Raw genomic sequence first — 15,619 nt, 5'->3', positions numbered from 1 at the left:
ATCATGCAATTCAGTCATTTAGTCTATCACGAAGCACTGTACAGTCATTGCCACAATCAAATTTAGAATATTTTTTTCTTTCTGTACTCCTTGTTATTAGCTCCCCATTTCTCCCCAACCTCTGCTGCCATACCCCCAAGAAACCATTCATCCAGTTACTGTCTCTATTTGATACAGGGACTTTGTGCATTCTTTCCATCTTCTTTGATGCTTCCTGCATCATTCAATATTTTCCTGACAGAATCTCTCAATATTGCAACTTGGGGCTTGGATTTTCTTTAGTACTTTTAGTTTAAGATCTGCTTAGCACGTTCTTTCTTCTTCCAAATGCCTTAGCTTAGCTACTCTCTAAATAAGAGCTTATTTCAGAGTCACTTCTGACATCCACTTAGATCTTATATTTCTTTTTAATGACTTTTTGCTTTCTACATGTGTGATATTCTTTATGTCTTCCCATAGTTTATCAGGTCCTCTGTCATTGTGTTCAACACATCAAATCTGTTCTTGAGATGTTCTTGAAATTCATGTGAGATGTCCACAAGTTTTTATTTTGGCTCAAATCTAAGTTTACCTGTGAGCAGTTGGTCGTCTGTTCCTCAGTAAGCCTCTGCCCTGATTTTAGCTGCATACGTTGAGCTACTGCATCACCTCTTCCCACGGATGTTGTCAATTTGATTTCTGTGTATTTCACCTGGGAAGACCATGTGTTTAGCTGCTGTTTGTGTTGTTGAAAGGTTTTTTGCTATGAACAAGGTTTTGGTCCTGCAGTAGCCAGCTTCATTTCTTTCACCAAGGCCATGGTTTTCCACTACTCTTCCTTTTTGCCTCTAGCTTTTCCATTCAAAGCACCAATAATTACCGAAGCATCTTGATTGCATGTTTGATCAATTTCAGGCTAAAAATGTTGGGAAATTCTTTAACTTCATCCTCACTAGCTTTAGTTGTTAGTGCATACATTTGAATAAAAGTTGTCTTGATTGGACTTCCTTGAATGTGGACAGATACAATCCTATTACAGACAGCATTGTACCTGAGATACATCTTAATGTGTCCTTTAAAGTTGACGATGAACACAATGTCATCCTCTTGATCATGTCTCTCTCGGCAGAGTAACTATATGATTTTCTGATTCAAAATGGACAAATATTAGCTCAGTGACCCCTACAATATCAGTCTTTATGTGTTCCATTTCATTTTCGATGACTTCCAATTTTCCTAACTGCAGACTTCGTACTTCACACGTTCTAATTATTAGTAGATGTTTCCATCTCTTTCTTCTTATTTTGAGCCTTGCCCCTTCAGCAAATGGAGGTCCCCAAGGCTTTGCTCCCTCAGGCTTCCTCCAGCCATGCCATGAGAGTTGATCTACTTGGAGAATGCAGCTCTTCCTCAGTCATATTGAGTGCCCTCTGACCCGAGGGGCTCATCTTCTGGCTCTCTCTCACAGTGTTTTGCTGCTGTGCATGCGGTTTCCAGGGTCTGACGATGTTTTGAAGCTGTCCGCAAGGTTTTCAGTGGCCACTTCCTCAGAAGTGGACAGCTTATTCCTGCTTCATTGTCTGTTCATAGTCTGGAAGCTCTGCTGACACCTGTTCACTTTGTGTGACTCTGCTGGTATTTGAAATACCAGTGACACAGCTTACCGCAGCACGACAACACACAAGCCACCACAGTAAGACAACCCAGCAGACCAGTGGTGGAGAAGCAGGCATCAGTAAGAAGTAAACAAATGGGCGTGGCTGTGTTCCAATAAAACTTGATTTCCAGAAACAGGTTGTGGGGCAGGCAAGGTCCACAGGCAGTCGTGTGCTGACCCTGTTTGTTATGGCAATATAAATTTGATATGGCCCTGAGAGATCATTTAGTCCCTTGGTAGTCAAATTTCCATCCAGAGAAAAGGAAAATTAGCATCACTTGGGAACTTGTCAGGAATTCAGAGCCTTAAGCCAGAGTCCAGGCCTGATCGAATCAGCATGTCCATGCTCACAGCTGCTCAGACGCTTCTTATTGCCGTTTGAAAGCGCTGCTGAAGACCGACCAAGCCCAAACCAAACCCATTGCCAACGCTAAACAACCCTGTAGGGTCGAGCAGAATTGCTCCGTGGGGGTTCCAAGACCAACTCTTTACAAAAGCACGTAGTCTGAGCCTGTGTTCCTTCGAGTGGCTGGTAGGTTTGAACCTTGTGAGTCGCAGCCCAGTGCTTAACCCACGGTTTTCCAAAAACTAATACAATGCGAGTATAGATGTAATTTAAAAGTGTTCTACTTTGAAAAAGTGAAAAAACAAAGAACAACAAATGAAATGAGTTTTTATATTCTAAGTAATATATCTAAAATACCATCATTCCAATGTATGATCAAATATATAAAGCTATGGACGGTTTATTTTTTCCTATAAGTATTTGGAGCCTTGTGTGTGTGTTGCACCTGTAGCACATCTCAGTTTGTGTTACCTCCATCTCGACTGTTCAATAGTCACCTGGAAGTAGGTGCTATCGTATGGGAGAGTAAAGCTCTGGGCTGTAATAAATGAACATGGCTGGACTCGTAACTTTTGAAAGTTTATTCTTGTTACACTATGAGCAACACATATTGGGGAGTGATCTTGTGGGGACTGACCTCAGGAGTGGCAGCACACAACTCTGAACGTCCTTGGGGACACTAGTAGTGATATGCCCTTAATGGGGAAAACGTTTTTTACATGCAGAGGGTCGATTTGAGTTACAGAAAAGTAAATCAGAGCATAAATATGATGCACAAATGAATGATCATAGTAGTTAATATGTTTTTTGATTCAAAGAAGTCTAAGTAATATATCAAGAATAATTTTCCACACCACATCTATAAATAAAAGCTAGCAGTTAACAAAACTTTGCTAATTATATGTCTTGCTCGATTTATTGGAATAAATAGTTCAAGTACCTTCAAAATAGTACTATCCAGTCCATGCTGACTCATAGCAACCCCTGTGGTTTTCTGAGACTGTAACTCTTATGAGACTAGAAAGCCGAGTCTCTCTTCCCAGGAGCTGCTGGTGGTTTTGAAATAGCTTCTTCTCAAAGCTGATGGTGCCCAGTGATTAAAAGATAGAGTGCCTGGGGTTTTAAAGGCTTGAAAATAAACAAGCAGCCTTCTAGCTGAGAAGCAACAAAGCCCACATGGAAGAAGCACACCAGCCTGTGTGATCACAAGGTGTTCATGGGACCAGGTGTCGGGCATCAGAAGACCCAAAACAAACAAGTATACCGATGCAAACAAGGGGGTTGGAGTGGAGACCCAAAGCCCGTCTGCAGAAGGGTCACAAGGAAGGGACGAGCCAGCCAGGGTGCAGTATAGCACAGATGAAGCATACAACATTGCTCCAGTTCTTTAATGCTTCCCTGACCCTCCCCCCTACATTTCTCCAATTGTTTCTTACACACCTGGCTAGACCAGAGTGTGTACACTGATACAGATAAGAGCTCTTGACACATGGAATCCAGGACGGATAAACCCCTCAGCAACAGGAATGGACTTAGCGATACCATGAGGGTAGGAGGAAGGTGGTGGGGAAGAGGAGGGACCGATCACAGTGATGGGCGTATAATCCCCCACCTTCCCACGGGGTGAGGAACAACAGAAACATGGGTAAAGGGAGACCGCAGACTGCGTACACTGTGAAAATAAACATAGTTTATCATTTATCAAGGGTTCATGAGGGTGGGAGTGTGAAGGGGGGGGAGAGGAGCTGTTACCAAGGGCTCAAGTAGAAAGAAAATGTTTTGAAAATGATGATGGCAACATATGTATAAATATTCTTGACACATGGATGTATGGATTATTATAAAAGGTATAAGAAACATGATTTTTAAAAAGGAAATGACAAAAAAGAGCTTCTTAATGCCAAATGGGCACTGTCAACATTTATTTATTTATTAATTTTTTTGCTGTCAATGTTTTTAAGAAATACTTAATTTCATTAAGAAGCTCTGGTGGCAATGAAAAGATTGGAGGTTTGGTCCCTCTTACTATTCCTTGGGCAAAAGATGTGTCAGTCAGCTTCTGTAAAGAGTAAAACCAAAAAAATCAGAACAAAACAAAATAGCAGGCCTGAGGCCATCAAGTTGATTCCTACGCATAGAAACCGTGTATATGGCTTCTGGGGCTGAAAATCTTTACAGGAACGGACAGCCTCGTCTTTCTCTGGTGGATCTGAACTTCTCTGACTTTGCAGTGAGCAGTTGTGTTCGTTCGGGTGACCAGAGAAACAAATCCAGGGAGACTCACTTGTGTAAAAGAAAGAACTTTATACACCAGAGCAGCGGAACATTGAGAAAACATCGCAGCCCAGTCCACATCAAGTCCACAAGTCCAATATTAGCCCTTATGTCCGATACCAATCTATGAAGTCCTCTTCAGACTCATGAAACACATGCAATGGTGCCGAATGCAGGAAGATCACAGGCCAGTGGGTGGAAGATCTTGTGGATCCAGTGGCAGTGGAAGCATCTCAGCACTGGCTGGGGTCTCCACGTGGCTACTCTAACTCCAGAGCTCTGGTTCCATCAGCCTCTCTCCATGTGTCTTCTCAACAGGAGAGAAAGAGAAAGAGTCTCCCGCCTCCAAGGAGGAATATCAGAGTTCCCAGAATTCCCAGAATTCCCAGGAGAAGGCCTCATTGACTCCACCCCTTCACTTTTAATCCTCTCAAATTGACAAATGAATATAGAACCATCACAGTAGTCCAATGCTTACTTAAGTGCACCACCAGGGGTCTTTCTGTAAAGCTTAAAAAAATAATTCACTGCCACAGAGTTGATTCCAACTCATGGTGATGCTCTAGGATGGAATAGAACTCCCTGTGGATTTCCGAGTTTGTAAACAGGAGCAGAAAGTCAGATCTTTCTCCCTCAGAGCTTCTGATGGCTTCTCACTGCTGACCTTGTGGTAACAGCCCACCGAGCCACCAGGGCTCCTGGGAAGCTGTGGGGGCAGTTCTAGTCTGCCCTAGAGGGTTGTTCGGCCAGAACTGACTAGTTGACAAGGGGCCTTCTTGTTGTTAGGCAGTGTTTCTTCTATAGAAAACCCAGATCTTTTCCAAGTTGTTTTTTTTGTTTTAAACGAAGATAGAAATATAAGTATAATATAGTTTCCCTTGAACCTTACACACTTAATCTCCCTTTATTATTTCTTTTAGTTCAGATACATTGGAGATCATGTTTTCAGCTTTTGTCTGTTTGCTAAGTATTTTACTTACCAACATGTGGAGTACATTTTAATTGTATATATCATGCCAGCCTTAATGGTTTCCCCATCCCCACCTCCCAATAACCTAAAGATGTGATTTCCTTGTCCCATGGCTTCCATTGCTGTAATGAGAAATTAGTCATACACCTCATCATTTCTTTTCTCAACGGAATGCATCTCTCTACATTTGGATGCGTCTAAGAGTTTGTATTTTGAATATATGATGTGCTCTACTCTCACTTACTGCCATTGAGAGGATTCCAACTCAGAATGACCCTAGAGGACAAAGTAAAACTGCTTCTGTGGGTTTCCCAGACTGTAATTCATTATGAGAGTAGAAAGCCTCCTCGCCTTCCCATGCAGCAGCTGATGGTTTTGAACTGTTGACCTTATGGATCTCAGGTGTGCTTAGGTGTGGTTTTTCCTCTGTATTCTTACTTTAGATGGCTGATGTATGTTGGTGCTTGTTTATCATCAATATTGGAAAACTCTTACCATTAGCTTTTCATGTATTTCTTTTGTCCTATTTGCCTTTTTTCTTTCTGGAATTCCAGTTATCTATAGGTTAGCCTTTAAAAAAATATTGTCTCACAGATTTCAGGCTTTTTAAGATTATCTTTGTACTTCAGCTTGAATAATTTCTGTGAACTGGTGTTCAAGCCCATTGATTCCTTTTCTGTCTGGTCTATTAATTCCTTCCAAAATTCTTTATCTCTGTTAAGCATTTTTCAATTCTAGCATTTCCACTTGCCTCTTAAAAAGAAAGAAAGAAAGAAAAAAAGAAAGCTTCCATCTCCCTACTAAAATCTCCCAACTGTTCATGCAATACTGGATCCTTCAATGTTTTCATTAAGGCCACTCTCAAGTCTGTCAAATAATCTGGAAGCTGGGGTGTAGCTGCATCTTGCCTCGTCTATGCCCTTTCTTGCTGAAACGCTGTGTCTTCCTATTTCTCATAGGTCTGGGATTCTTGATGGAGTCCCGGGCAGTTTGAGTAAAGGAGAAATAGAGCTTCAGGAAAAAACTATTTACAACTGGAAAAGGGCACGTTGTTCCTTCGTCAGGCCTCCGTCTGGTGATGAAGCCGATGCAGTTTGTAGATGAGCTGGGCCTTTGTTGTTGCTGCTAGTTGGCGTCATGGGTCAGCTGTGTTCCCTTTGTGCAGCAGAACGGGACACTCTCAGGTCCTGCGCTGCCCTCATGTCACTGTTGCAGCCCCCATGTGACTCCCCTCGGTGATCTTTTCTCTTTTTCGCAAACACACTACTTGGTTCAAAGTATGTGAGATGCAGTCTTCCCGTACTCTCTTCTAAGGAGCACTCTGGCTGTATGCTTCCAAGACAGATTTGTTTGTTCTTCTGACAGTTCGTGAACTGTCGATGAGTTTTGCTAACCCCATCACTCAAAGGAATCTATTCCAACTTTCACACACATATGAAGTGATTGAAAACATCATCACCTGGGGCCAGGGTTCCTTTATCCTCAAGGTAACAGCTCTGCTCTTCAATACTTTCGGGAAGTCTTGTGTAGCAGATTTGCCCAACGTGATACTTCATTTGATTTCTTGACAGCTGCTTCCATGAGCATTGATTGTGGATTCCGGCAAAATGAAATCCTTGGCAGCTTCAATTCTTTTCTCCGCCTGACATAATGTCTGTTGGTCCAGTTGTGAGGATTTTTATTGTCTCTACAGTGAGTTACAATCCGTACTGTAGCTATACTGAATCTGTACAGAAGGCTGCAGTCCTTGATCTTCATCAGCAAGTGCTTCAAGTCCTCCTTGCTTTCAGCAAGCAGGGTGTATCATCTGCGTATCAAAAGGCAGTGATTGAGTGCACCTGATGCCGTGTTCTTCTTTTTATAGCCCAGCTCCTTGAATTATTTGCTCACGTGCATATTGAAAGAGTTTGGTGGGAGAATACAACCCTCATGCACACCTTTCCTGATTTGAAAATATTCAGCGTTCCCTTGGCCTCTTTGAACGACTGCCTCTTGGCCCATGAACAATGAGCACAATGGAATGTTCTGGAATGCCCAATTTTCTCACCATTGGTTATGATCCGCACGTGTTTGTGTCGTCAATAAAACATAAGCCAACATCTTTTAGGCATTCTCTGCGTTCAGCCAGTATCTCTCTGATGTCAGCAATGACACCCCTCACTGCGGGTCCTCTTGAATCTGGTTTGAATTTCTGGCAGCTCCCTGTCGATGTACTGCTGTAGCCGTCTTCTGAATGATCTTCAACAAAATTGTACTGCTCAGTCATTTCTGCATTCTGTCCCTTTTCTTTGGAACGGGCATGAGTACAGATCTCTTTCAGTCAGTCGGCCAGGTAGTTGTCTTTTCAATATCTTGGTATAGATTAGTGAGTGTTTCCAGTGCTTCTTTAGCTTGCTGAAGCATTTCGATTAGTAGCCCCTCAATTCCTGGAATCTTCTTTTTGTCTAGTGATTTCAGGGCAGCTTGAACGTCTTCCTTCAGCACCACGGGTTCTTGCGCACATGCTGCCTCATGAAATGGTGGAATGCCAATTGCTCCTGTTCGGTGCAGTGATTCTGTGTATTCCTCCCATCTTTGGATGCTTCCTGTGTCATTCAGTAGTCTGCCCATGTTGTTGTCAGGCGCCATCAAGGCAGCTCCGACTCATGGCGACCCTCTGGACAGCAGAACCCAGCAATGCCCAGGGCTGCACCATCCCCCAGTTGTTGTTGTGGACCACAGGTACCGGCCCATAGTTAGAGCCACTCTTTGAGCCCATATTGTCTTCCTCTTTGTCACTGTCCCTCACTCTACCACGCATGATGTCTAAAGTACATGAGATGAAGCATCACTGTCCTTGCTATTTTACCCATGGAGCCTTTCAGTGTTACAACGTCAGGCTTACATTATTTCTTCAGTTTGAGAGAAGCTCAGAAGGTCATTCCATTCCCAATCTTAGGCCTTATCTGTGAGTAAATATAGAAAAGAGTCTGAGTAGTGCGCTCTCTGTATCTCTCTTCTCCCAGCCTAGAGCCAACTGCATGAGACTTATGCTAAGTTCTCTGGTGCTAATTTATAAACACTCTAAAATTGGGTTCAATATTTGTGCAGCTAGAAACTGTGTTCAGAATATGGCTTCACTGAGGATGGTCTTAGTGGATCTACATGAGTCCGACCGTGGGGCTCTGCCAAGCAAAGTATGCCGTTCCCTTTCCCCGATGTTCTGTCGGTGACTCTGCAGAATGTGCAGCTGCTCTTGTCCCGTGTGGTTAGGGGCACTCGGGGCACTCCCTTAGAACACAGAGGGTCAATGTTATCTGGCTTTTCAACCCCCTTGCTTTTAGACTAAATGCATTTAGGCACTACATTAATTCGTTCATTAGATCAAAGGTATTAAAAATACGTTTAATGGCATATAATTCAGAAATCATATGCTTCAAAAGCTCAGTCCTATGAAGAAGAGCTGTGCAGTCATCGCCACAGTCAACTTCAGAACATCTTCCTCGTGCTCACTGTTGTCGGCTCCCTGTGTCTCCCAACCTCTAGATACTTATTAATCCACTTACTGTCTCTGTAGATTTATCTATACTGGACTTCACATTACAGAAAATCATATCAAATACAAATAGGAAGCAGACAAAAAGCCAACTATGACTAGACAAGACATAGAAAAACAGGAAGCAGAAAATATTAAAAACTGGAGCAACTTTAAAATGGGTCAAAGGAAGAGCAAATGATAAGGCATTATTACATTTTCATCTAACACACCTGGCATAATTGACTTTCCAATGCGCTCTGTCTGACAGCAAGACTGCTCACCTCCCTGGACTGTGGCCAGAGGGCATTCCCCAGAGGCTTAGTCCACACGGGGAGCCTGAAAATGAGGCTTGGACTTTCACTGCCATCCACAGCCTTCTTCAAATTGGTCGTTCACAGTTTAAGCTCTGATGTCATGCTCTTTTCCAGATTTGGATTTCATAATTTATAATCCATGGGTCACACAGCTAGTGTGCTTCTTCTGTGTGGACTTAGTTGACGCCTCACTTAGATGGCTGTGTATTTTAAGACCCCAGACACCATCTTTCTGATAGTCAGGCACCGTCTGATTTCTTCACTGCACTTTGCTATAGTACCCATATCTTCAGTGATTGCTTCACAAGGATAAGTATTGAGTAGCGTCATGCCAATAGAACTTATTGTTCTTAGATTAGGGCTATGATTAAGTGTGAGCCCCAAACCATTAATATATCTATGATTTATATGTGTCTCTGGTTTACGTTAGAGATATCATCATTATTTTATAACAGTGAACTTTGTAAATGATCCCCTTTGGGCATAAAACAATTGTATTGATAGTATTATTTTAGCAATGGTGTCGAATTTAAAACACTTGAAAAAAGACAATTATACAAGTATAGGCTGGCTTTTCAGACTATAATACATGAAATTTTGACTACTTGTACAGATTAAGAGTTTAAGTGACTGGACATTATTGACAAGAACAATGATGGTCAGGGATAGAGAAAAACTCTCAATAACACTCATTCACAAAGGCAGAACCATGCCTGTTAGACTAACACATGCCACAAAAAGCAAAGAAAGCATGAAAATATTATTATATGATTGTCCTTTGGCACCCTAAAAGTGAGCGCTATGACCCAATGTCCAGTGACTACCAATTTCATAGCCTTGCGATAGTTGTCTGCTGCTTCTCACACCGCCGGGGAATTTCAACCTAGAGTCCAAGAGAGTATTGCAGTTCCTTACGTCTGCTACAGATGCAAGTTTCAGTTCGAGCCCAGTTCACGTAGTGAGGTTCTCAAGTCACATCCTTCTTGTGTGGTCTGTGTAGGAGGCTTGGTGCCTCAAAAGGACAGAGTCTACAGTCCCAGTTGTCTGTAGCATGTGGCCTGGTCACCAAGGGCTGGCTAGGGACCCGGTCAACACCCACCAACAGAAGTGTAATTACCATCTCCGAGACAGACACATCCACCCAGTAGCTTGACTTGAACTTCCATCAAGGTTCGATAACCACTCTTGCAGGGGTGTCTGTTGATTTGGGGTGACGATAGAGCGATGTTACATGGCAGGAACTGATCGGTCCTCTCCCTCCCCTCCTATCTTGAGACACTGAAGCCGAGTTCCTCTCTCGAGGTGGTTGGTAAGATGTACAAATAAGGTGATAGATGGGTCACGTAGGAGCGTGCATTTAATCAACGCCTGAAGGCCCTCAGTGCAGGTATCCATTTAGATTCTGGTGTGTATACCTGATCTGACTTGATTCCTAACTGCTGATTCCCCTTTTGAAGTGCTTCGTTCCAGGTTTTGTCTTTGCCAACTCTTACCCAGCATGGGGGCGCTTCTCCTGGTAACCAATTATGACTTGCTCTTGTGTGTTGACATCTTGGAGTGATTAAGCTTGTTGTGGAATATGGAGGAAATTGGAATCTTTTGTCAAACATACAGCAGTGTGCATGTTTTCAATCTGGATCTAAACCAACAGCCAGATAGCTGGAAAGATAACGCTGGGCAACTGATTGAACTTTAGTTTTCTTCTCTATGGTTAACATTATACAATCACAGCTGAAAACCCAAATAATAAGATAAGGTCATAAAGGAGCTCTTATTTGCCCTTGTACTAACCTTTGAGGTAGGTACCAGTGAACTGATCAACAAACTGGCTTAGAGCAGCGAGGTAGCTTGTTCAAAGGCACAAAGCATTCACTATTGAGAGTTGGAATCAGAATTTGGCTTCACGCTGCTTGACTCCAGCACTCATGCAGTTAACCAGCTTCCTTAGGTCACGGCCAAGTACATGATTCAGCTTGAGGCTTCCAATATTGAATGTGCACGAGAATCGTCTGGAACATGCCAGAAATTCCAATTTATTGTTTCCAATCATTTGAATTTAATTTACCGTCAAGCAGATTCTGATGTGCAGACACCGTTAACGCCTGGAAGCATTGATTGAAAGCATTCTACCATGGTTCATACAAGGCACTCCCGGCACAGAGGGCCGAGTAGAAGCCGATTGCCCCTTACACTGTCACAATAAAATAGTACCTGAATCATGTCATCACCATAACATGATATAATGAAAGTACTGTCCATTAAAGAGCCGCCGAGCATTGTTTCTCAGTGCTCCCTGGCAGTAAGCTGATAAGAGGGAGCATGGATGATGGTGGTGGTGGTGAAACAGTTTTTTTGTGAGTCACCATCTGAACTTTGGGGGTGGAGAAAGCACAGGACCTGAGGACAGTGATAAGCGCTAGGAGTCCTGCTGGTGCCAGAATTAAAAACTTGGCTGTGAACTGTGAGGTTGGCAGTTCAAACACAGCCAGCAACTCTTTGAGAGACAGAGCTGGTGATAAGCTTCTGTTACGATGAGGGTTGGGAAACCTGCGAGGGCAGCTCTGCCATGACACATGGGGTCACTATACGTCAAAATTGACTCAATAGTACCCAAGAACGAGAGCATACAAGTCACTGCAGCTAGCGCTCTTATTAGGGCACTGCTCATTGGTACCCCTGTGGACACTGCTGGATTTTAGGATGATCATTTCCCTACACTGCCTGAAATATTCACGAGTTTGAATCACCGTGTTTTGGGTAAGCAGCCCAATGTTTCATCCACTGCATCACCAGGGTTATGGTTAGACTGCTGTAGTGACAACTGGTGTACTTATGGGTTTATCCCTGTATTTAAACCCAGCTGTACCCAAGATAGAGCAAGGGAAAGCCCAAGATTCACGATAAGTAGTGGAGCTCAATGGCGCACAGACGTCACTGTTTTGAATCAAGATGTCAGTAAGATCCGAATGGGCCAACAAAGCACAAAGGGTTGGGACTGAGGTCAACAGACTGTAGAATGAAGTAATACAGAGACAGACTCAGTGAAGTGATCAAAAATGAAATGAAACATTATCTGAGGCTGGGTTTTCTAGAGAAGCAGGATGGGTGGAATCTATCGGTTTTTCTAAATGTACATCAAGGGAATGGCTCCCACAGTTGTAGAAGCAGGCAAATCCAGTCCAAATGTCCAGGGAGATTTCAAGTCATTGGGTCATATGTTAGTTGGAGGCGGCTCTCTTTTTAAAAAAATATTTTTTGGACGCTTCTCTTGTCTTCAGTTTGATGATCCCAAGTCAGCAGAAACCCCACAGGCTGGTCACTGCAGAGGTGGATGTCTCCAAGGTCATCGCGTCAGGGTGGTGACTTGTGACTAGAGAGGCAAAATGAATTCAGGGTCGGTAAGTCACATGGCCGGCTGCTGCTGGCTCCCAGGATCCCAGGATCAGCAGGCATTATGGAGGGTTGTTGGCTCAAGTATAAAGAACTGAAAGTTGATGAGTCAGATGTAGGATCCAGACCCTTACTTGCAAAAAGTAAGCAAGCAATCCCATAGGGTCCACTTATATAGGAAGTCGACCATACCTTGAAGGAAACTTCCTCTTTTTTTTTTTTGCATCAGCGCGGTGCGCTGAAAAATGAGATTGTACTCCACTCTAATATTACAGCTGCTTGGCTGCTTATAGCAGATACCATTATAGAATTAATCGCATTGTATCAGGGCACATCAGGTGGGATTTGTAGACCTCAGTGCCTAACTGCTGAGAGTCCTGGCCTTGCCAACACCACATGAACGATCACCTCTTCTCTGACAGATGAGTGTGGGATGACGTCAAGGTCATTACATATGAAGAAAGCAAAAGACAAGAAAGGAAGAAAAGACCAAACTGGATGTCATAAGAGACTCTGAAACTTCCCCCTGAATGTAGGGTAGCCTAAACCCAGGGAAGAGAAAATTCAGTCCTCAAGTTGAAATGTTGAAGAATTCTGTGGACAGAATATTAAAATGATTAAGGAGGCATCAAAAGGAGTGGGAGGGATGCACAGAGTCACTGTGCCAACAGCAATTAGTCGACATTCAGCTATTTCTAGGGGAAGCGTATGATCAAGAAGAGGTGGTTGTGAAGGAAGGTGTCAAAGCTGCCTTCACGGAAGGCACAAGTGAAGAACAAAGATCCAAGAATCGATAGAATACCCATGGGAATGTCTCCAAAACTGGATGCCATGCTCGAAGCACTCACTCATCCAGGCCAAGAGACCCTGGAGGCAGTGGGCTGGCCAGCCAGCTGGAAGGGATTCATAGCTGTGCCCATTGGAAAGGAAGATGGCTCCACAGAATGCAAAGATGATCGAAGAATATCATTAATATCACATGCAAGAAACCTTTTTCTAAAGATAATTTTAACATGGCTGCATTTACTCTCTCCCTTCCACAGCCCTAAATAACCTCTGATCAACCCTGTTTCTCTCTGTGTAATTTGCCCGCTCTGAATATATAAATGGAATCACATAATATATAATCTTTTGTGACTGATTTCTTAGCGTAGCATTTTGAAGGTCACCTACATTCTAGCCTGAATCAGCACTTCACCTCCGTGATTGCTGAATCTTGCTCCTGGTATTGCCGTCGAGTTTGGGACATCTACCACATTTTGTTTATCCGTTCATCAGCTGATAGAAATTGGGGTTGTCAACATGATCAAAGAATTAGTATTATTATTTTTACAAGAATAAGAAGTTTGCATTTTGGTAGTAGATGTGGCTGAACACTGATAGTAAACTCTTCACTGATTAATTATACTCATTTTACAAATATCTGATAGAGCTACCTACTGGAACAGAAATATCAACACTTAAAGATGTTGGATCACTAACAGCTGCTTCTCTTCCTTTTTTGTTTTGTAAGATCATTTTATCGGGCGCTCTTTCATAGCTCTTATATAACAATCTATACCTCAATTGTATTAGGCATATTTGTACATAAGTTGCCATCATGAGTTTCTAAACATTTATGAGCCCTTGGTATCAGCTCCTCTTTATTTCCCTCCCTCCTCCTCTCCCACCCTCGTGACCCCTTGATAAATTATAAATTATGATTATTTTCAAATCTTATTCCAACCACTGTATCTCTTCAACCATGTTTCTATTGTTCATCTATCTCCCTCGGGCGGGAGTGTGGGAGCAAAGAATGATTGGTAATAAAATCCACAGTCAGAAGGGGGGGGCGTATCAGAGGTTAGCCGAAGGCTATGTATGATAGTGGAATCCCAAATCCATTTACAGAGCCCTCGCCTGGACTGTTTCCACTGAATCCCTCACGTCCACTGATCAAGGATATGTGAGTCTGGTTCCCAGATAGAGTACATCCGGATGTGGAGCACTGCAAAGAGAGTTAGGGTAAAAGTTAACATCTTATTGTTCAGTTTTGCTTTAACCCCGTTTTCAACTTGTTCTAGTTTGTTGATGTTCTGCTCTCTTTCTTGTGTGTTTTATTCTGTCGCGGTTGCTTTTTTAACCTTGATTGGTTTTCTCTCTATGAAAATCAGGATAGGTGAATCTATAGCGACAACAACTAGAGGAATAGTTTCTTCAGGTTATGACTGAGGAATGGGGGCGAGGGGAGCTAGCCATGGGGAAGGGGGAGCTGATAATGATACAGATGAAGAGTGAAGAGAATTGTGGGAGGGAGGGACAAGAGGAGCTGATTGACACCAAGGGCTCAAGTAGAAAGAAAATGTTTTGGAAATGATGATGGCAACGTGTGTACCAACGCATTTGATACAATTGATGTATGGATTGTTATAGGAGCTATAAGAGCCTCTGATAAAATTATTTATTAATAAAAAGATGAAATGTTCCAAAATGAATTAGGATGATAGACGCACAGCTCTCTTTCATCCGCTTGAATTTTGCGATACACAAATCATGTCAATAAAAGGTTTAAAGAAAAAATAAGAATAATCAGTGGATTTAATGGGAAGTTGTTATAAATTAGAATAAGCTGTATCAAACATTTGGGTCATTTCTACCTTGGCTGTTATGAATAATACTGCAGTAAACATTGGTTTTTAAGTACTGTATCGTTGTGCAGCCCCACCAGTAACCAGCGCGAGCCCCAGTTTCTCTCCAACACGTGGTTTCCGTTTGTAAATTGTAGCCATCCCATAGTGCGTGTAAAATGGTGTGTCATTGGGACCTACCTGCAGCTCCCTGATGACTAAAGAGTATCTTTTCCATGTACTTATTTGTATAATTTCTTTTAAGATATATTTGTTCAAACTCTTTGCCTATTATTAGTTTTTTAATTGTTTTTAAAAAATATCTTCTAGATAAAAGTCTCTTCTCAGATAGATGATTCACAAGTACTTTCTGCAGGCTGAGTTGCTGTTACTTGTATTAATTGATCCTTCTGGTGGGAGCCGGGATGCCGTGCTCAGGGCTGCAGGGGGGCCTACCAGGCACTCCTTGGCAGTCTGCTTCCATAAAGCTTTCTAGCCTTGGACACTTTATGAGGCAGCTCCATTCTGTCTTCGAGGGCCACTGTCTCTGAGTTTGCATCTCTGTA

General features: G+C 42.7%; 1 protein-coding gene across 1 annotated transcript in view; it reads left to right on the top strand.

The window, feature by feature from the left end:
- Positions 1–15,619, top strand: part of ARSB (arylsulfatase B) — a 225,540-nt gene that overhangs the window by 28,821 nt on the left and 181,100 nt on the right. The window lies entirely within an intron of this gene.

The sequence above is a fragment of the Tenrec ecaudatus genome, chromosome 2 (genome assembly GCF_050624435.1).
Source record: "Tenrec ecaudatus isolate mTenEca1 chromosome 2, mTenEca1.hap1, whole genome shotgun sequence".
NCBI classification, from domain to species: Eukaryota; Metazoa; Chordata; class Mammalia; order Afrosoricida; family Tenrecidae; genus Tenrec; species Tenrec ecaudatus.
Note: the sequence above shows the minus strand (reverse complement) of the source record. Positions and strands in the feature narration are given on the sequence as shown.